Source organism: Topomyia yanbarensis, chromosome 2 (assembly GCF_030247195.1).
Source record: "Topomyia yanbarensis strain Yona2022 chromosome 2, ASM3024719v1, whole genome shotgun sequence".
Taxonomy (NCBI): domain Eukaryota; kingdom Metazoa; phylum Arthropoda; class Insecta; order Diptera; family Culicidae; genus Topomyia; species Topomyia yanbarensis.
The window spans coordinates 383,118,872-383,141,693 of NC_080671.1; the positions used below are offsets into that span (position 1 = coordinate 383,118,872).

Below are 22,822 nucleotides of genomic sequence, written 5' to 3' on the forward strand. Positions count from 1 at the left end.
GATTCACTGAAATAAGTACGATTCCAAGAACTGCTCATGTTTGAAAGAAGGAATTAACTTCAGTGAGACGAAGAATATTTCTGTGTCAGATTGATTACATAGAAAACTAAAGTAAGTATGGAATTTGTGCATTGAGAATATTTGCATTTAGAACTATGTTGATCATCTTGCATGAAAGTTAAAAAAATTGTGAAATGTCATGCAACAATAAATCGTTAATTGTAATCTGCTAATGATAGGCTAGTTTAAAACTACAGATCTCATGTCAAATCAATTAGAGGGAACGAGTGAAGAAGAACCATTGTATTAACCATTCCATTTACGAATATTTGGATTGCTACAATTTTTTAACCTAACTACTTTTATACAATATGAAATCTAATTCGAGATATACAGTATCTTGCTTTCCGAATGTTTGTTCATCTGGCGTTTACTTTTGTTTGCTGTCTACATTCAAAGGGGGAAAAATTTCGACTAGTTCATATTCACAAGAAGAAAAAAGCTCAAAGCAATAAAATTAAAAGTTAAAAGCAATTTACTACATATATGTAAAAGAAGGCAAAATCTCAGATGCTTTAAGTTATTATCGAAATTAAAAACTTTCGAAGAATTGACAATATTCAGAATAATGTAAACTCTTAGAAATTCATAGTTGCATTTAAAATGAATAAAATTCAAACAAATTTTCAGGTTCAATAGAAAGTGGAAAGCTAAAGCGCAGTTGGCTGCCTAGCAGGTCTTCTAGGACAAGTTCAGTGTTGACTGTAATTTTATTGTATTTCCGGAAAATTCAGGCAAGTACAGACGTTCAACAAACGAATTTGATTCGCTAGTTGGACCGAAAATGCATCTGGTCAAATCTCTAATTAATGTCAGTTTGATTGGCAAAGTGAATTTGATATGAGATTTTGACATTCAGATCCAACTAGCGGAGGTCCAAATAAAAAGCGGTCCGGTTAAAAATTGACCAACCAGTGAATCACGACTGTTGTCCATATCGCGCAATGGTAATTCGGGAAACTGCATAATAGAAAATTACCGATTTTGCATCCTATTATTTCGGTTACATGTTAATCAAATAGACCTGAGAAGTTAGGTTTAATGTCTATTATGCCAAATGGCTTTATGCCAAATGGGCATTATGCGAAATGGCCCTTATGCCAAATGGCAATCTATCTTCAATTTTGTTTTAATCGATTATGTTAAATGACGTTTATGCCAAATGGCTTTATGCCAAATGACCACTTGAATCGCGCTATGGTTATGACAAGTGGCTTTATGCCAAACGACGTTATGCCAAATGACTTTATGCCAAATGGGCTTCCCCCTGAATACACTGTGCAAATTTCAAAACGTCCAAAAAGAGTTGTTTGACTTACATTTCCGACCAGCTAAAAAGCGGTTTCGAAAAAAAAAATCGCATTTAAAGTTTTCGATACGCTCGGGGTATACATAAGAGTCGCTTCATCGACATATTTTCAAAACTATTTAAGCACATTTTCAGCCATTGAATTTTTTTTCGATTTTTTGAAAATTCTAGTAATGTAACCCCTTAATAACTCGATATTTTCAACAACAGAGTACTTAGCATAGGTCAATAACAACGTTTTCTAACTTAATAATACTTCATTGATTGCTTAGTTTCAATTTAATAAAATTTGTTGCATACGGAGTTTTTAGAAGAAATGAAATATTTTTTTGGTAATGGCTTTCGAATTTCACTTTTGAAGACGAAAACCCCATTAGCCGAAACTTTACTTAAGCTAGGCCCATGTAATTTAAACATCAATGACGTTTCGAAGCCGCAGAGATGTTTGTTTTCGTCGTTGAAAGTTAAATTGAAAAGCCGAAACATGCATCTTCAAAATTAAAAAAAAAAATCAGGATTCATTCAGTAGATCTTTCGCAAATTATTCCCAAAAAACACCTCAACTTTAGGCCTCGAGAGTAGAGGACCCTCTTGAAATTTCGATGGTGCATTTCGATGGTGCATTTCGATGGTGCATGCAAACGCCTTGGACTTTTTGAAGCCTCAGGATCTACCTGAAGGCTTGGGTATTGTCCGTGCTTCAGCTCCGTAACAAATATCCCCGTACTTCGATTACATAAAAATACGTTTTGGGAAAGCGAAGGGTTGGAAAACACCAGAGGCGACGCGTCTGTACGTTCAACCTGTTCATTGAACAGGTTTCCAAAATCGGACGACCCGAAACCCATTATGAGTTACTATTAACAACAGTAGCACGATAACTATTTTAAATGAAAGTAATAATCTCCGAACCTCGAAGTTTGACAATTTGATCCGAACGATAAACCAACTCGACGTCTCCAGCGAGTAGAATTCAGAAATTTTCTGCTTTCCCATGACCGCTTCAACCAAAAACCTGCACGCATCTTTTACTCTCACCGCATGCTCTGGATTGAATCAGCTTGGTGAGCGATGGCTGAAATAACAGGGTGAGTGTCAATGACGACTGCTTTTTCTATTCCCTTTTGCACCGGTTCAAATCAAATATTGAACCATCGTGCATTGCTGGGCGTTGGAGCTATGTGCAAAACGAGAGCGCTTTATAGAGTTCTATGCAAATGATTTCACTCACACTACTTGGGAGTTTGTTTTCCTCCAGCATATGTAAACCTGTCCGTCAATTTAAACGTTTGAAATCGCTTGCCTAAAGTATTTATAATTGTGTTTAAATGCTCTGTGTCACTGTGAAACTTATTCCGGACACTTCAATACCGGTTGGGTTCGATCCACCATGCGAATAATCTGACCGAAAAGCTTTTTATTCGATTTGTTTTCCTCCAGCTATCAGAAATTATGACAGGTGGAGGAAAACAAATCGTTGAACACACTAATACAGTTACAGATTGTCAAGTACTCTATAATTTTCAAACACATTGCGTCATACGTTCATACGCTTGTTTTCTTGGGTAGCCTAACAAAATGTTTCTCCCCTTGGGAGGGACATATTTGTAAACGCGTATGTATTTGGTTGGTTCAACGATAATAATGAACCATCTACTTTTGCTTGAAAGAAACTGTTTGTTGTTTGCATTTACATGCTGAAAATATGTCTACTGAAAGTGTAAAATAGACAAACTCAAATCAGGAGATGTTCTAATCATGAGTGCTAGATATTGAATGCAGTTTTCCTATGATATTTTGCGAGGAAAAAAAGTTCTCTGGATTTAATTAATTGCATTTGGAAAATTCCAATTGCTATCCCATTTGAAAGATGTAATATATTTTTTGCTCTTGTTCTACGGTAAAGCATCATATGATCAGAAACGTCTCATGGAATTGAATTAGTGACGTGTCTGATCAGTTGCTTATTTCGTGACATTTTGAGGGCCCTCGTGATATATTGAACAGGTTAACGGTGGAACCACGCGTCGCCTCTGGAAAACACTGTGCACAGGCACGGGCCAGATTTTCCCCTGAATTATGGACCATGCGATACAACACCCTCAATGACATACCCAGAACCTCAAACGCAATAAAAGGGTATCACAGCCAATTGAATGCACAATTAAAAGGCACCAGTGACCTTAAACTTTATGCGGTTGTGAAAGAATTCAAAGAGGAAAAGCAGTCCACGTCGGCGGAATATATGCGATATTTGCAAGCAGATATGATAAACCGGTGTCGCTGTAAAAAACAGGCAGAAGAGATAAAAAATTAAAAGAAGTTTTAATTGCCGACCAGGAAGATGGTACAACATTAAAAGATACCATTTTATCAATAGCTCTTATATTACAAAACCAAACCTGAATATTAATACTAATAAATGTCATCTTCAGTTAAAATACCTCAATTTCTGGGAAATGGTTTTTTCTGGGGTTTGAACTTCTGGGTATTTGTTCATTCTGGGTAACGGTTTTCTTGGCAAAAATAATTTCTGGGAAACGGTTTTCTGGTAATTGGTACTTTCGACGGAATGGTTTTCTGGAGAATGGTTCTTTCTGGGGAAAAAACTTCGGTGTTTTTGTTTCTGGGGAATGGTTTTCGGAGGAAAGTCGTACAACCATTAATTGCACGGTAAAAAATTGTCACGTCTAATTCAAATGATATTGCACTTGAATCAGTTTATCATGTATCACTAACAATTGAAGTGATTTAGCATTGATTTTCTAAGTATTTATAACTCGTATCAGAATGACCTGGTCCTTGAAAACTATTTAATAGAAATGATCTTTAAATTGAAATGAATATCCGTTGAATTCGCACCACTGTACTAATCTATTGAATTTGAGTGGTTCCATCTTTAATTGCAAGTGTCAAAAGTGTCAAAATACTAAAGTCTTTAATCGACTACAAACGTATGCTCGGAAATAGGAGCAAAAATAGAAAACTTGCATTTCCAAAGTAATGTAGAACGTGAGCATTGTATATTTTACTTGTGATTAATTTATTATCAATTATTTGTTCTCAGGTAATCCATAATGGGATATACCGTAAGGAATACGTATATAGTTAAATGCAAGATCTATTAGAAGCAATGTGCAATACATTTCAAATGGAAGTGATTTGCTGTTGATTTCGAAGTGCTTTGAAATGACCCATTCCAACAGATTGACACATCGCATTGAAATGTTGGGCAAGTAGTGCGAAATCAACTGCAAATCACTTTCCATCAACGTGAGGATTTTTTACCGTGTGTATATTTGAGTTTCGTCAGGATAAAAATCTGTATGATACCAGAACATCGAGCATAGATTGAAGCAAATCTTCCGTTGAGAGGAACTGTAGTGCCACGGAATTGTATGCATTATTCATCGTGGTGATTTTGTACTTACAAGAAATAAAAGTAAACGCAAGCTTGGAAAATTAAGTAATGCCATTATTAACGCATCGTGTCATGGTATCTGATGTCTGCAGGATTCTAGAAAAGCGACGGTCAGAACACTAAATAGAAACAAAAAACAATAAATCGATAACAGGAATTCATTTCCTCAAACAAAACAAAAACGTAAAATAGTTTTTGTTTTGTTTGAGGAAATCAATTCGTTGCTTAATTTCCCAAATTGATCATTTTTTCAAATTTTTTTTCGAATCACTATCTCCACATCAAGTAGATGTAACTGTTTGCATGTTTAAAACAAGTACTGGTACTCATATATTGAAAATGTTCAGATAGTTTGGTATTTTATTTGCTCTAAAAATAAAATTATTTTGATGTAAATTTTCATTCGTTGCTTTTGAGGTAACTTTGATCAACAAAATATGTGTATCGAAATGAGAGATAACGCTTGAAATGTTGTGTAAATTGTATATCTGCAGGCAATTTCATGGCCCGAGATGTCGCTAGTATACCGTGGGCGATGACTTTTTTTTAGAATTTTCTTCAAGCTTTCAAGAGGTCTGTTTGTATGTGACTGTATGCTGCGAAGTCTGTTATAAAAGAAACCGAAAATTTGGGAAAGGAGTTGTACTGCCAAGAATTTTTTTTAGTTACATAGGCGTCAGTATTCGTCACGCCAACATATGCCGGCGCGCCACCGCCGGTAGGGTGCAACGGCGTGACGCCACCGCCGCCGGGCAAAAATGTCGCTTACGCCGCCGGCGCACATATCTAATATGTATACCTATACCTTTGTCAAATCTAGCAATCTTCGAATTCTTCGTCGAAACAGGCCAGCACTGTCCAGCAATCATCTTTCGTAACCAACATCAACTAAGTCAAAATCGAAGATAACGATAGAATTACCGAAAACCGTGATGGAACGAAGCATGTACAAAATGTACAGTGTCCGACAAAACAATAAGACCGCCTTAAACAAAATGCAATATTAGTCATTTTCTATTTCCTTCGTTGAATATCGAGATATTTTTATGCAAGACAATTCGTTTGTTATTGCTTTGTATGAATAACATGAGAATAGAACATATTCACTATCTTTACATTGAAATTAAAAGACATATTTGAATTTCAGAAAATGCCAAAGAAACAATAAGGAGCAATGCATAAATGACGTAGCATTTTGGGAGGTTGGGGTGGATATTCCAAATTTGTGACGAAGCGTGACGAGGGGGGTTGCCCTAATAAACATCGTATGATTTAAGAGCCTAACGACCTGTTCAGGGTATGATCCAAACAACATGTGGAATCGTTGCACTATATGGGTTAAAGTTCCTGTATAATATTTTTTATTAGGTAGAGCCCGAAGTTGTGCGATGTTTAAATTCCTAGACGTGCTTAACCCTTTCATGCCCAACTTTATTCTAGTGCATGTAGTGTTTCAAAACTATTTTATTTTCTTGAAAACGGTGGAGTCAAGAAACTCGAAAAAAACTTTTTTTCATAAAGGTAGGTGCTTCTCTTGCAGTGCTAGAAGCTGCGAAATTTTTACCTTCCAACGCTCACTACAATTCTCCTAGAATATTCACAATAGTCCAATGGATTGGAAATTATAGCTAAAAATAGTCTAAAATGGTAAGTTTTATCAGTTTTCACTAATATTGCATCATAACGAAGATATATGAACAAATCATTTACCGTCGTCACCGTAAACTGTCCCTGGCAGCACTGCTCCATCGGAATTCAATCAGATTAATTGCAATAGCTTCAGTTCTAGAGCTGACCCTTGTAACTGTTAATACTCAAATGAAAGCCAATAGTCACATTTATTAGCCTTACTTGTTTTTGTGAGCAAATCTTGCCTCAACCAAAAGTTCGCTGTTTAAAAACGTTGTTATCCACAAACAACCTGGGCATGAATGGGTTAAAGCCCCATTGATTAGAGAAAACAATTCTAGAGAAATTTTTCAATAGGACGTAAGTAACATTGAGAGCCTCTCTTTGTTTACTTTCTCTTTCGTTTATTACGACGTCATTATAACACTTTGCACTAATTTTCCAGTACATATCGAAAGCCGACGGTTTTTACTAGAATATTATGCAAAGAGTAGAATAGTAAATGTTGAAATGGCCCAGTAATGAACAGAAGAGAAAGACCCCAAAGAGAATCTCTCATTGTTACTTACGTCCTATTGAAAATTTTCTCTAGAATTTAATGTTCCTCCATTCCCAAGAGAAATAAATTTAAATTCACCCAAGTAACTTTTCAAACGGTTTTTCATGCGGTAAAGTTTATGATTCGCGGAATTGCAAACTCACCAAAAAGAAAAGATTTTGAATGCGGCTTTAACTTGCTACATTAATTAGCTAATGTAGCTATTAGTAGACATAGTTTGCTAGCTGAATTAAATTTTATCTTCGGATTCGAACAAATAAAACTTAGTAATTTAGATGAGCGTATGCTTCTTAGAATCATTCGCAGTTGCAAGATTGTGATCTGAAACTGAACTTCTCTTCATGCTCATTTTGTACACAATTTACAAGGGGTTGGTTAGACGTTATTTACAAGGGGATGGTTAGAATTTTGTGACAAAATGCTACGATGGGGGAGGGAGGGGTCGAAAATCGCCGAAAAAGCTGTCATTTGTGATCGACCCGTAAGCAGGGCTACCATATTTACAGATTTTTCTGTAATGTCACAACATTTTGATAAAAATTTCACAGATTTTTGGAAATATTCCGATTTTTTGGAAATTTATCACAGATTTTCACAGATTTTTTTCCTGTTTTAGTCATCACAGATGGTAAAAAGATTTTTTTTGGCGGAAACACAGATTTCAATGTGGCATCCATGCCCCTAAGACCAGATGCAGCAGTACAGTACAAATTAAAGTCTCCTGGGCGTCTACAGGTCTAGTAGAATTCTCTTGGGGCTCCTACCAACAAGTTTATTCTTTACGAACCTCCTCTGTAGAGTTCAGCGTGGCACTGATAATTTCAGCTCATCCCTGGTCTTCTAGGCTGGTTTGAATGTATCTATAGTGTAAAGTCCGTTGCTATGAGTATTATCAACGGCGAAAGTTTTCCTGGGCCTCCTGTCGCTACACGTGGTTTCGGGCCATGAAGAACATTGAAAACATGTTGTAGGTTTTTCTAGAAGACAGGAGCAATTTTACGTTGCGATTTTCACTCTTTCAATAGTTCTTTTATCGAAATATTTTCGTTTTTCGCCCCTTATTTCTGCAAGCTCGCACAAATTTACTGAAATAGGCTTTGTACAATTGTCGATGTTTACGGTAAGTTGAATCTTATTTTTATGCCGCCTTTTTTGATGACATCTCCGCTAAAATGTGAATTCTATGTCCATAACCTTAATTTTGCATGTCACAAGTTTGTTAATGCTTGTTAACACATCTATACTAGTGCCCGACGTTAGATGATACCATCTTAATCATAATGTGGAGGATAGGGACACAGAAAGAAATATTAGCAGCGCAGTGGTCATATTGTTTTGTCCGTAACTGTATGTCGTGCGACGGCCACATCCTACTCTTGCACCTTTTCTATCCCTGTGAGGCGAACCCTCGGTTAAAATACCACTATTGCAAAAATATATCAAGAAATAACAATCGATTTTTTACTTTTCAGGAAGAAACACTCAATGTAACCTTTTCAAAATGAACTTTTCAACAACAACGGACCCTAGCCGCCTAAAATGTCTCACTAGCGATTTATTACGCACCAACTCGCTACATTCCGACCCAATCAGCACCTATTACTGCAGTATCGCGAAAAAAGCACACAAGCCGAAAATACGTCCACGGCTGATATCGGTATCGATGTCTAGCAGCCCGCTCGCAGCTTGTGTCAACACACACACAAACAATTTTTGACCATTCCATTTTGCAGCTTGCATTTATTTCGCATTATTTCCTCAGCACCAAACTTTAATATTTCACGGATTAAACACATACCGCCATCACCGGGTGTGATGGGGAGAAAACCGTCACCATTGTAAGGCTTCCGCCGACGATTATCCCTCGGATTACGGCAGCCTACGGTACACAATATTGTTGGAGTCAACAGTGCCTCCTCCACCGTTTCTCCGCCACAGACATCACAAAATCGATAGGATAGTCGAAAAATCCACACGAATACACGACCGTGCGGACAACAGTGCGCATACAATTTGTGCTACTGGTTCCGCACGCACTCAACACTAACACGCTCCTTGCACAGTCGATTGATTATTATATCCTATGCGATCCCTCTTTCTAGTCAGTGTTTGATAATTTTCGAAAAAAAATTCTTACCATTGAATGGCACTACTTCCACTCAGTCACGTACCGTAAACCGCTGCTGACTTTCGATGTGTTCGTGCAGTCAGTCCCCTCGCAACACCAGGCACAGAGAGACTCGTGTAGTCGTTCCATCTATCGCTCTTTTCAGCCTATGTTTGCGTTTTTTTGTTGTTGTTTTCACTCTGACAAAGTTTCCTGCACTCCTCTATTTCGCACTTCTTTTTACCGCTCCCAGAGATTTCCTTACCATCATCCATCGAGGGTTCTTTGGTATCGGAGTCCTATTCGCTTGGAGATTCATCGACATTGATGCTTTCAAAAGTATTGAAAACTTTTAAACCTTGATTTTTGTTTTCTTTTCGTTCGTACCGGGTTGATCCGATTGCTTGCATAATTTGGGCTCACTGTTTGGCGTTCAGGCCGGATCTAATGGACACATTAGTTTTATTAAGGCTTTTTAAACCATGAGCGTACAGAAGAATTTGTTCAATCATGCGGATGGTCCGGGTGTCAATTAGTTTTGGAATTCTACTCTTCTCCATTAACGTAATCTATTTAAACGGACTACTGAGAGCCCTTTAGCATATTTAGGTAACCGGAAGGATTACTCGTTGTTTTAGGCAGGAAGCGAGTTCCTAAACTTGAACCGGTTTGGTACTGCCAGATTGTCTGTACACTTCCATCGTACCTAGGCGCACCCGCTTTTCACCGGCCACTTATGACGGTGTGGCAGACTACTGATTTGCGTCCATGTTGTTTTGCTTCTTAGCATGTTCCCTCCGGTGGTCTTATTTTTCGTTCACTATTGCTGCTGTCGCCCGCAGCTTCTGCTCATTATGCTGTTTTTTTTTTGTTTTAGGCCTCTCGATGATGCCATTTTTGGTATTCTTTTCCTCCGCTTTGCGGGAGGTCAAAGGAACATCTGTAAATTTTGCAGCACATTTTTGCCAGACGTTCTCTCATTCCTGCCTCTGTAGAAGACAGCACGCGTAACTTTTTCTTGTTTTATTTTTTGCATACGCCAATTCGCTTCAGCATGATTTTGAACGATTTCTGATTAGCTTCACGATTGAAAATATCAGCCATTTGTCGGTCGGTCAGTCTCCATCTTTTTTCGATATGGATGTGTGTCCTGACGGCGAAAACATGCCAACGATCATGAGGCGCAGTTTTTAACATTTCGGATGACCGCTGCAAAGTGGTATGGTATGGCTTGTGACCTCAAATGATTCTTACCATCTGCAGTATCCTGGCGACGGATTCCGGACCATTGTCCTGCTTCCTGAACCGGCAGCGGTGATGGTACGTTACTGACAAAATTCAGGAAAACTGTAACCTCCGTCTAATTACTGCGTTTCTCTCACTTGCTCTTGCCGAACCGGAGTGTGTCTGTGTGCTTCTATCGCGCCGATGCCAGGGCAAAGAAGAAGCGCTGCGGCGATTTTTCATCAACAGAGAGCCAGGAGTGGTCTACAGCCGGTAGTCGGTGCTGCCAGATAGGATAATTTCGAATGAAAATTGTCTGTATTCAGTTTTAATTCTTTGAATAGTATTTCCAAACGATATATCATACGAAATTTTAAAAATTTGTCAGTGAAAAGTTCTATCAATTCGCATCAACGTAATGTATGATCAACTTCGTCTAGATACCCACACAAAATTAAAAACGACTGTCTGTTTATTTGAACTTTGTTGCAATGGCAGCACGGAGCCGCGATCGCGCAAGTAGGGAGAATAACAACAAACGTCGACGAGACTTCGTTTGACTGGAACAGAGAAGCAAGCCGAAGAACCTCAAATATTCCCACACCGCGTTCTGTGGCGGACACCGACACATACATACGGGTTAAAAATAGGGTGGTACAAATACGACAGAACGATATTACGAATTGGCAGTTTAATAACTGCACAGGGTTCGATGGCACCACAATGATTTGACAACCACTGTCAATGTGGTTTAAGGTCTGTGAACACAATGATAAAGCCAGGCCGTGTACAGAAGGAAATCGCTCCACTTCTACAGAAAATCAATAAGTCGATTAACGGGCACCGACATTGAGACTGTTAGACGGACTTTTTTTCACCACCCTACTTCCTGTCAAATTAAATGTACAAGGGGAGTAGTAGAGTGAAGGAAAACCTTTTTCGAAAAATACGACGCATAAGAATTACTTTAAAAAGGAGTAATTAAAAATTCGGAGGGGTGAGACACGGCTCTGCACAAATGCATCGCAGAAAGAGGAAACTCCTCGACGCTGCATAGAAAAGTAATAAGCACTGTCAGACTAAATACGAAACGTGTCAGCCAGGAGATGGAGCCGTAAATTAATGTTCGAATTATCGATTTTCTTCATTGGTAAAACACGATTTCAATTATCGCCCTGTTGTTGCTGCGGTGGCGGAAATTTTTACCGTCATCGCTTTTCGCTCTGTCTGACGGTCGTAGCGCTCTACTTCTTCTTACCGCGCAGTGACAAGACAATCTCCGAAAAAACTAGCATCACCTTATACTAACACTTCCGGACTAAAGGAAAAATCACCTGAATATCGCGGAAAACCCGTTGAACCACTTTTGAATTGAAACAATCAAAATAAACTCGCCTTACAGCACTTTGAACTAGTCGAAAAAAATGTCCGCCACGAAGTGGGGTCTTACCTTCAATTTGTACCCGCACCGTATTTCTTCTTCTGTACTGCTGCTACCACAGCGGTAGTATTGCTGCTATGCGAAGTGGTGTCTATCTAAAATCCGATTCTGTGTGCTTCTTCTTTGGACGGCACTTTACTTCTGGCTCAAGTCTGGGGCGTTTTGCGCAATAGTGTTGGTGCCGCCGATGGGTCCCTCTGTACCGGATTGTGTGTGATACACAACCATTCCGATTTGACACATGAATGAAAGGATGTGCGTTCTGTGCGGGGTGATCTCATATTGCGAAGTAACGCTAACTGACAGTTGTTGTTTTTGTAGTCGATGTTCAGAGCGTTATAAATAGGGTTCTTTTATTTTCCACGGGCACGGGTGGTATTGCTCGTTTCTTCGTGGATGCAAAAAATTAATCCGGATAACATTGTGTGGTAGTCCGACTCGGCGTGAAATGTTTACCATTTGTCAAGTGTGGGCACAATTTTGAAGTGTGATAACGATGAATCGTCTGATAGTCTTCGGTACACTAATATGAATGAAAGAGTACACCGAAAACCGTGGGTGGTCCAGCGTGAACATGAACATTATCAAACAATGTGCACCCTTGTGTGATAGTTCATTTTGGTATGAGAGGCACGTGCTGTGAAAAAATGTTATTTCATGAAAAAAATTCCGTACCAAACTTAAATGAAGGTGTAATGAATAAATTTTCAACCCTTTACATTCATAGCCGTTGGTTAGAACAGCGTCTGCAATTTATGTTCAACGTATTAGCTCAAATGGTAGGGTGAAAATTGAGACACTCGACTCGAATCTTTGTTGGATTCAAGAGCATTTCACCATTTTCGAGGCATTTCTGAATCTTATCAAGAAAGTAGATTTTTTTTAGAGTGGTTCAACGGGAACTGTAGAGCTGGATTCTCGGAAGGGCTCCATTTCAAGAGTCAGTCCCTGCATTGCATGCCGAGACGAGAAATGTAACCCACTCAAATACTGCACAACAGGCCAATTGCTGCGGGCCGTGATTCTGATTGTGATATTAGGTGTACGGTTCAGATGTGGACACGTACAGATATTTCATGGTGCCGTTGGCGGATGAGTATTTATTTGTTCGTGTTGAAGACCGCATTTATAAATTTTTAGTAGATTAAACCCCCAGGTGTGCGTGGATGATCGCAAAGGATTTGAGCGTTAATATGCTACCCTATTTGATCGCGTGGCCGTGGATGTGTCGCGTGTTCTAGCTTATATGAAACTTTGCGTGTATGAATGCGATTGTATAAACGTGTGGCCATTTGCATATCAAAAATGGTTCTTGAATACTTGCGCCGAACGTGAGCCTGATGTTTAATTTTCAATGTGCGGTTCTAATTCTAGTCCTGAAACTAGTTGTCGACTGTTTTGGGTAGCTCCATAAAACGGTACTAAAAATCGTTTACTACTTTGCAACTCCATCTACGATTTGTGCAGGTGTTCGTGCTATGCTATGCTAGGAGGGTGCTTCACTAATTAATTAATTACTCGGTCTACAATCAATGGACTGCGTACAAATTGGCTTCAAGAGCTTTGCTTCGTTGTTAAGAATCACACAAATGCCCTGAAAACGGTGCAATTCTCGTGTTTGAGCGAACGAAAACTCGAATCGAGTACCCCTATTGTTGCGCTACCAAAAGGTGGACTAAAGTCCAAACTTTGCCGTATCGGTTTAAATAGGACGATTTCATGTAATCTTGGTACGCTGAATTCGTTTTTGATATTAAACCATTTCAAAAATTAGCGTTTACTATTCATTAGGGTGTCTCAAAAATATTTTTTTCGAATTCGTTCTTAAAATTTGTGTATACAGTAGGATTCCGTTTTTGGCAACAATTTTATTTTTTTCAGTTGCCAAAACCGGAACCGTGCCAAAAATTGAAACTTTTTTTGAACTTTAGATTTTCAATTTACGATTTCAAAAATGTTTCAAAGATTTTTAATCATACGTTAAATGGAATGAGATGAAAGAAAAAATAAGCAAATTCAATTTTATTCGTGTTTTTATCAAATTCAGACGTCGTACGGTGGGGTAGAATGCTACTTTCGACACTCAAAACCTCTAGCACCTTGGGTATATATCCTGGAGGATTAGTGTCGGTAGAAAAGTATCTTAGATGGAAATGATAATTATTTTGACAACTTTGGTTTTGATCCAGATAAGTAGAAACTTATCTAGATCAGTTCTATCTTTTGACAGAGGTGTTCTATCAAAAAACTTTCTTCGGCAAAGTTGTTTGTTTGATATTTTTAACACATGTACTGAAGACATTCATACTTTATAACTTATGTAGATGACGCTACATGACATTTAAAAAAATACTTGAGAAAATGAATTTTAACATTTTTTTATGAAGCATATATCTAGAAATAAATGTTTTATTCCTAAATCTTCGCAAAAAATACAATAATAAAAAAGCTTCAAAGTGCGATAAATGTTATCATGACATTCGCTCCTGGGATTGTTATCTTTTCTTTCGTGAATATTAATGAACAATTTTGTTAAAAAACATAGCTTTTTTAAAAAATACATAAATTTTGCTCTCTATAACTAACCAATCGTCGATCTTCCAATTGGAATTGATAGATTGAAAATCAAATTGCAATGTTTGAAGAAAACCTGTATAAATCACTTGCAACTATCCAAACAAAAGGGATTGAAACATCAGTGCTACTGTGAAAATGTGCTAAAAAAATGCATTTGCGAGAAATTAACACAACAAAAGATAATATAAGCAACCCTATTTTTCAAGAGCCACCCTACCTTAAATCTTTAAAAAAAATCATAACAGATTAACCATTATAGATAGCCTTGTTTATTTAGCAAACTTGCTTCAATTCATTTGTGTAATTATATTGTAGGGCATTTCGCAGGTAAAAATCACACATCTAAACCAGAGTTAAAAATATTCAAATTCATTGAATGAAAATTGATCATATTCAGCCGCATTCATTTTCAATATTCAGTGACGCAGCTGAAAACGTCAAACGAACAAACCGCCCATTCATCCATGCAGATTTTCATTCATCTCCGATTATTACACGAAGCGACCGTACAACAACGAATCAAACGCATCAAAGTAGGGCGTGGCACAATGTAAGCGATGATGATTGTTGTTTTATATGCCTTACCGGCATTTGAAAACATTTTCCTAGATAATTAGTGAAATGAATATATTGTACGATATTCAACTGAATGAATAGCATGGATATTTGAATGAATATTTTTTCTATTCACCGCGAGTCTCTTCAGGTTCATTTTCAGCCGTCAAAAAAGAGCTTCGATTATTTTTAACACTGATCTAAACAGTCGATACTTTGAACACCTCAACCACAAGGACCACCCTAATTCCATTCATTTGAAAAAAAATCGCAAAAAAACTAACAAATGTTCCAAAGCTAAACCAAACTATTTGGGAGCCGTCAGTTTTGTATTCCCAAATACGTCTTTTGGACGCACCATGGTCAGCTTTCGATATGTACTGAAAATTTAGTGCCAAATTTGGTATTGACGTCGTAATAATCCAAAGAGAAAGAGGCTCGCAATGTTACTAAGATTCTATTGAAAATTTTCTCCAGAACTAGTCTTATTATGCAGTGTAGCGCATTCCTCTTTACTCTTTACTCTTAAAGTGCTCTGGGTCTTACTATAAAAATTGATTCCGTCAGACACTAATTACACTGTTACCAGTTATATTATACATAAATAATACATTTCTATACTTATTGTGATCATTAAACACAATACGCATAGTGTACAATATAGTTAACCCTTAAATGCATAACGCTGTTTCAAAACAACATTGCGAAAAACATCTCAAATTTATCGCAGTAATGAATTGAAACTATGAGACAATTTTAACGAAATTTAAAAAAAATGATTTGCCCCTTTGAGGGTTAATATGACTTCCATGTTTGGAAATAAAGTCAAATGTGATGTCAATTGATGTAAAAAAATATTTATTGCACAGTTTTAAAAGACTTATTATGTACAACAAGAATGTTGCCAAAAACGGAACCCATTTGTTGCCAAAATCGGAGTTGGCAATGGGAGCATGCCAAAAACGGAACGTGCCAAAAACGGAATCTTACTGTACTAATTTTCGTGTACTAAATCGTTTTTGATATTAACACATGTAAAAAAAAATTCATTATACGTTAGGGTGGCTCAAAGAATTATGTTGTAGTGAAGATACAAATTCTTTTTAAAAAAAATTTGTGTGTGCTAAATTGCTATTTTAATTATAAAAATAGAAATTAGCTTTACTACTTATTGGAGTGGCTCAAAAGTAAGTATTCTGTCCTTTATAATTTTTTTTTAATAGTAATTTTGTTTTTACGAATCAAATAAGATGTGTTCGACTAATTTTGGAATATTTATTTCGTTTGTGAGTTACTTGATATGAAAGCTACATTTTCTATCATTTTCAAAACAAACATTGTGAGCATCTTAGTGGAATGTTTAATTACATTCACTAATCAACAAGATTATTAACGATTTTTTTCGTAGGTGTGTTTTAAGTTACTTAGATTGCTTATTTCATATCATAAATGAAAATAAATCCAAAACCCTTTTTTCATGTATATGGTTCATTTAAAAATGGTCTTATTTTATTTGGATAATATCGCATACCCTTAAGCTATATCAGTGCTATGCAAATTCGGATCAAAATAGTCGCACCAAATGACTATAACTCAACTGTGTTCACTCTATTTGACAGTTATTGCGCAAGTTAGCAAGAAATAGTTCCAGAAACATTTGATACCCTATTTCAGATGGTTGAAAATATTTGCTGATTTTCAATCAGTCTTAATACCTCTACCATCTAAAAAACATACTTCCCACTCGGCTCCTTAGTCCTGATCACTAGTAAAACCCTTGTAGATCATGCTCTCAATGCTATTTGAAAGTTATGCAAGTATTCGTGTCATTATTCTAGCTATAAAGTGATTATTCAAATTCAATATCACTAATAACCATGCGTCTCCATTCAGTTTTTTTTTAAATTTTGACTGCTTATCGCAAGTTTTCGCAAAACTAGCATATACTCATTTGAAAGAGAAAATTAAAAGCTTTCGAATGAGTATAGTGTGATCGCGGGCATTAACGGGTGTCGTTGTTGTTATCGTATTTGAAGTTTGAATTCAATAAAAATTCATGACAATCTGTTATCTAAACACTAACAAAAGTAACTAGTGACTTATTTCTGGCGATTTTATGATGTAATTTTATCACACCGATAATTTTGGCGAAGTAATGCAATGCATAAAATCAACCATTTCTTTGAAAAACGAAAATAACCGGACGTAGTTCCTATGGTCAAATTATGCAAAAAAAAACACTTGAATTACGCTCTTAAAAAAGCTGCCAAAAATTCATTTTACGTTCAAATCACTTAAAATCTCGCAAAAATGTCTCTGAAGACCCAATCGATAGGAGAAAAATACTAGCGAGAATATCGCATAACATTCATATATGGACTTAAGTCCGGGCCCGTCCCACTGTGCAATGCGTTGAACAAATATGGCAGACGCTGCTCTAACCAATGGCTTGAAATAGGTAAGGTGATAATAGAAACAAAGCTAAAATAGGCTGACCACCCTAGCTATTACTGTTTAAACATTGTTTAAACAGAGTTCTCGCAGTAGATTTACAATAATATTTCTTGTAACAATCAATTTTACTGTTCAGTGGAAAACTGGTACAAAAAATTCATATTAAACTTGACTGCTTCCGAGAAAAAAATGAATGGAAAAAACTGTTTTTTTAATATTTAGATACAGAGCCACCTCCCTTCTTCACTAGATAGGAATGAAGGTAGAAAAATGCAAAAATGGTAAGTTGTCTAGTACACATGTGTTATATATACAAATTGAACCAATATACTAAATACGCGTCGATTCCTGCTTAAATGGAATCGAAAGTTTTACTGTAATGTTACAATCCAATTGATACAAACATTACAGTAAGGCGGGGCTAGTTGATGGAACGATGACTTCGGAACATGTCTGGCGCTGTACACGAAATGGGTCATCGGAAAGTCAATTGAGCTAACACCTTCCTAAATCCGTGAACCAAGTTATTTGCATGAATGTTAAATACATGCAAACATCTTTTTTCTGTAAATCACTACCAGCTAGTGGGAGATAGGAAGGTTAACACACACACACACACACACACACTAAAAATCGTTTACTATTTTCTATGCTTCATAGGAAAAACGGAAGCTTTGGCGAAAAATTTCTTGCATAGATCAGACTTATTTACTTTAAACTTAATCGAAATGAGCCTTTTGACTTGACTATTTGCGTTAATCTTTTGGAGACACTGGAGCAGCTGACTCGCACGGTTTCTTCTGGAAAATTGTTCTATCCTTTTTCAATTACATTCATCAGAACATCCTTATTACGGTTTGCTTTACAGTTGGTGACTTCCAATAATTCTTCACATTGCAAAGTCTGGTAAGTTGATATCCGGAGATAAAGGAGGCCCCATTTGCTAGGTCCAAAAATCCTTAAGAATATGGTGGCTCCTCGTTTGCAAACTGTTTGCCCCGTGTGCTGGTTCTCAATCTTCAGTAAAGCAAAATTTAACGACTGAAAATTGATTTTCGGGGTTTTTTTTACCATTTGAAGCTACTGCAGCCGAAATCATAACTGAATCTGGTTTTTGCGTCCTATATACACAATTATCACTGGGAATAATAATGGACTAAAAATTTTTATCGAGCATCGAGTACTATTATTTTGATTGTAAAATTTCCGGTTTACATCGAACAATTTCTCATCCTAGCAGATACCGCCGACGTCAGCATGATCTGCATGATTTTAGCATTTTGCAGCTTCCCAGTCTCTTTTTTGTTGCCCAGAAAGAAGCTGCTATTATCGAAGTTTGCATAGTCACAAACCAAAGGATTTTTTCACTACGGTTTGGATCGTTTTACGTGACACATTGTAGTCCTTAGCACTTTAGTTAAAGAATCTGCAGTTCGGATTGTGATGTATTTTGTTAGCTACAGCTTTAATCAATCCCTTTGTTGTTACAGAACGAGGCTTTTTCGATCCTGAACGTACCACTTCCATCTTGCAACCGTTTCTTATAAAGCCAGGCAAATTTTCGATTTGTCGACCGCGCAGCTTCGTTATACCTCCATCGGACTTGCTTCCTTAATAGTACCAAAACTGTACAGCGCTTCCATTCCCACTCCATAGTGCTGAAATTTAACATCATAGTTCAATTAATTTTAATCCAGACAAAATATTTTCACATACACTTTACTGATTGGTTCCCAGCGATTTGCAATTGAATTTTGACAGATCAAACCTTTTATCAATTTATAGGTGTTAAAACCACAGACTAACAGACATAACACTCGAAAACAATACTTCGCCCGCTTTAACGGTCAATTTAAATATATTTGTAGTTGGGACTGTGGCCACATTTGCAATTATGGCGCCACTGACAGGTGAGCAAGCGTATGGGGATAGACCACTAGTGAAAAATTGCTCTTAAAACTGAGGGGTAACCCACTAGCAAGTGAGTGTTAGGGACTGTGAATAAAAGGTGGAGCTAGTGTTCTGGGAAAATTGCCGGATCGATGTTTTTTGAGGGAATTCCCTCATAGTGTTATGCCTGTTAGTCTGTGTTAAAACGTTCACTTAATTACATGGGCGATTTTATGTTGGCGAGATCGCGGACGTAGGTTTGCGTGTGGACGATCACAATTACATGTTTACTTCTGTGACCTGGTGGTAGAATTATCGCGCAGAGTTCGAGCGAGTGTATGTTAAATGGATTGATCGCGAGGGCGTGTATGTGTCGCGTGTATGTAACTTCGCGTGTATAAATTCACCTAAATAATCGTGTAGCCGCTTGTATATTCATGTGGGTTTTTGAATGTTCACGCGAACCGCGGTTTTGAGTATGCGGGCGGGGTTCAGATCTAAAAGGGAATGAGTTGCCCCATATAACTAAAGTATCCGATTATGTCACCCTGAAATTTCTAATGCATGAGTGTTTTTTGAGTCGACGATTGAAGGCACTTAGGCTTCGAAGACCAAAGGCAGAGGCTTCCGCGCGTGGCCGATTTATAGGGATAACATAAATTACGTAACCCCCCCCCCCCCCCCCCAGATGGAACGAAATTATTAATAAAAACAATGTTTTCTTCAGCAAACACATAGTACGTAAGACTTTTTTGGTGGTATCCAACGGGAAACCGATCGAAATGATGAGTGAAACGAAAGCAATTATGTAAAAAAAATTCTCCCAGTGGTAGAATTCGAACCCATAACCTTCGAGACTGCGGCCCAATGCATTAACCTTTATGCTATCTCTGGGATATGCTGACGTCCCAGAAAGAGCATGATTATCGCACTGGCGCCAGTGATCGTAACCTGCCTGCAAAACAAGATCACACACAACCGCAACTGCCACCCAACACATTTGATCCATTTAGTTAACCCGCTGAAAGTACGTAGCTATCTAGCTTATTTCACCTTCCTCATATCACATTTGGTTGGACTCCTTCTCTCTAAAAGTGTTACGTAACGTATGTGTGGTCTCATGTAAAATCGCACTTGGGTGAGTACTAACATATTGACTTGATCACTTGATTGTTTTTAGATATGCGGGATCGTGGGTGTAGAGGTGCGTGGATGATCCCGATTACATGTTCGCATACGTAGCCATATTTATATTACCGCGAAGAGCACAAGCGTTGCTCTGTTAATGTATCTGATCACGTCGCCGTTTTTATGCCGCGTACACACTTAATTTGAATTACTGGGTACAGTAAAATTTTACTGGGGTTTTGAACAGCAAACCGTTCGGTAATCAATTCAGTAAAACAATTCCGTTACTGAGCTCTCCGCAATCCGTGCTATCCAAACGTCAAAATATACTGGTCAGTCAGCAGTTTCCTCTGAAAATGACGACTTGATAGATGATTTGCTGTACCTGTCTTGTAAGTTTTTGACGAGGTTTGGTAATGCTGGGACAAATTTGCCGAACAATTAGTCAGTATAATGTTTATGCACCGAAAAAAACAGAAGTGCGGATAAATTCAGTGAAAAATATTGCGGGTTTCAGCAAATTATCGAAAAATTACTAAAAATCGCTAAAAAATCAACTTTACTGAAATTTTTTAAACAATTTGCTGGTACCTCCGAAAAAATATCACATTACTGTGCAAGTCGTCGAAAGAAATTACTGTGCAACTTTTGGCTGGTCTAGTGTGTAGGTTGGCGGATGTATGTAGCGTGTTTTAATTCGTTTATAAAACCGTGTAAAAGTGAGCTTTTCCACATCACTGGAGTCTCCAAGTATAGCGCACTGCGACTTTTTGTTTAGTGTATATAAATTCTATATTTTGAATTGGACACTACCGAACAAGTAAATCTTAATTCGGTAGTGCTACCAGGTTGACTTGATCGCCGTGACGTTTATAAAATTGCGTAATCATAGCTTGCGTGACTGATTGCGCTTGAGACCGGGTTTGAACTATCGCGAAAGATTTGAGCGTTTGCATGCTACTGTGCTCGTTCTTTCTATCGCGTGTATGTGCGACTATGACGCATGCTTGCGCGTTTGTGATTTCTCGGGTACTAATGCGTTTCTATAACCATATAGTCCTTTGCATATTCCCGTGTGCTTTTGAGTGTTGACGAGAAAGAAGCAGCGAAGGAAACTACACTTTAATTGAATATTTAATCAGGTTAGATGGACGCGCGAGTCATTTATCATTTGATTCAAACTGTGATCTTAAAACAGCTTTCTGTTAGACGTCAACTATATGAAAATCTACAAATATTCTCAATAGCATATTAATGTTTGATTTCCTGGTTGACAAACTAAATGAAGATTAATAAGTATTACAGTGAAGACCCGATTTTATCAGCCCCCGATTGTGACTGATTTTATCAGATTTTTAAACTAATTTTGTTGGCCCTATATAAGAAATTGATAGTAGGTAGTTCTATGGGCTCTAACAGACGAACCAATTCGATTTGAGTAAATCCTGTCTTGAGCATATCTTTTTTGATCTTAGAGATCCAAAATATGCAAAAAAATTGTAAGAAAAAAATAATATTTTTTTGTTAATTTTGCGCTGTCCAGGAAATTTAAACTAAATAATCAGACAAGATTATGATGCTATATTTAGGGACTAAAGAAGAATACTTGAAGAGCTTTGGTTTATTAAAAAGAAAAAAATATATGTATATGTCTATGTGCCCTGTTTTATCAGCTTAAAGCTTAATTTTAATTCGGCAGCTTTTTTTTTCTTTTATTACTATATCTTAAGTTAGATTCATAACACACACTAACACAATCAATTGCATATTCTTTCATATACACTCACAACTTGTATCATACAAAACGTACAAACGTCCCTAGCTTTCGCGATAACACAAACCGGGTCACAAACGCGAAAATGCAATTGCAATCATCCACACATACTTACACCCGCGATCTCGCTAACATTGGAGCATCCCGAGAATTAAGTAAACGTTTTAGAACAAATTTTCAAACGCGGTCTCAAGCATTAACCTATCGCTCGCGAGATCGTCCTCGTTCTTAGCAGCCTAGATTCATGCCTTCAGTTGGACCAATAAAAAAAGAATAACGCTCATATCCACTAGACAACACATGATCGGGAAATCCAATGATATAGGGGACTCTCTTCTAGAGTCTGAAACGCACACCAAAGGTTGGGTAGCATACTCACGGGCTGCGCGATCATTCTAGAACACACACACAAATCCGTATCAACTTTTGAATAGGGCTAATAAGATTTGTAAACAAACTTTTATTTTGCTGATATCTCTTATTTTGTTATAATTTCAACACAGAAAACATTTGAAATCGATTCTACCAAGGGTAAATGTGTTGATTCAAGTGTATTTTTCAAGAAATTCAACTCGGCAGCAGAGTAATGAGCGAAAGAAGTTTGTTTACAAAAATCTCATTAGCCCTTTTGAAGAATTAATATTGAAATATGCAAATGGAAATACGGTTACAAAATCAAGTTGTATACGGGGAG

General features: G+C 37.4%; 1 protein-coding gene across 6 annotated transcripts in view; it reads right to left on the minus strand.

Annotated features, from left to right (window-relative positions):
* The window catches only part of LOC131684695 (transcription factor E2f1), a 53,399-nt gene that overhangs the window by 19,876 nt on the left and 10,701 nt on the right, over nt 1–22,822 (minus strand). The window contains exon 1 of one of the 6 annotated variants that reach the window (XM_058967796.1): nt 11,760–11,903. The exons of 1 other annotated variant lie outside the window; for it this stretch is intronic. The gene's annotated coding sequence lies outside the window, so the exon portion shown is untranslated. Of the gene's footprint in view, nt 1–7,765; nt 8,004–8,544; nt 8,920–9,115; nt 10,244–10,339; nt 10,522–11,759; nt 11,904–22,822 lie in introns of those variants that run through there. 4 more of the 6 variants (XM_058967797.1, XM_058967798.1, XM_058967800.1 and 1 more) reach the window with 4 other exon arrangements.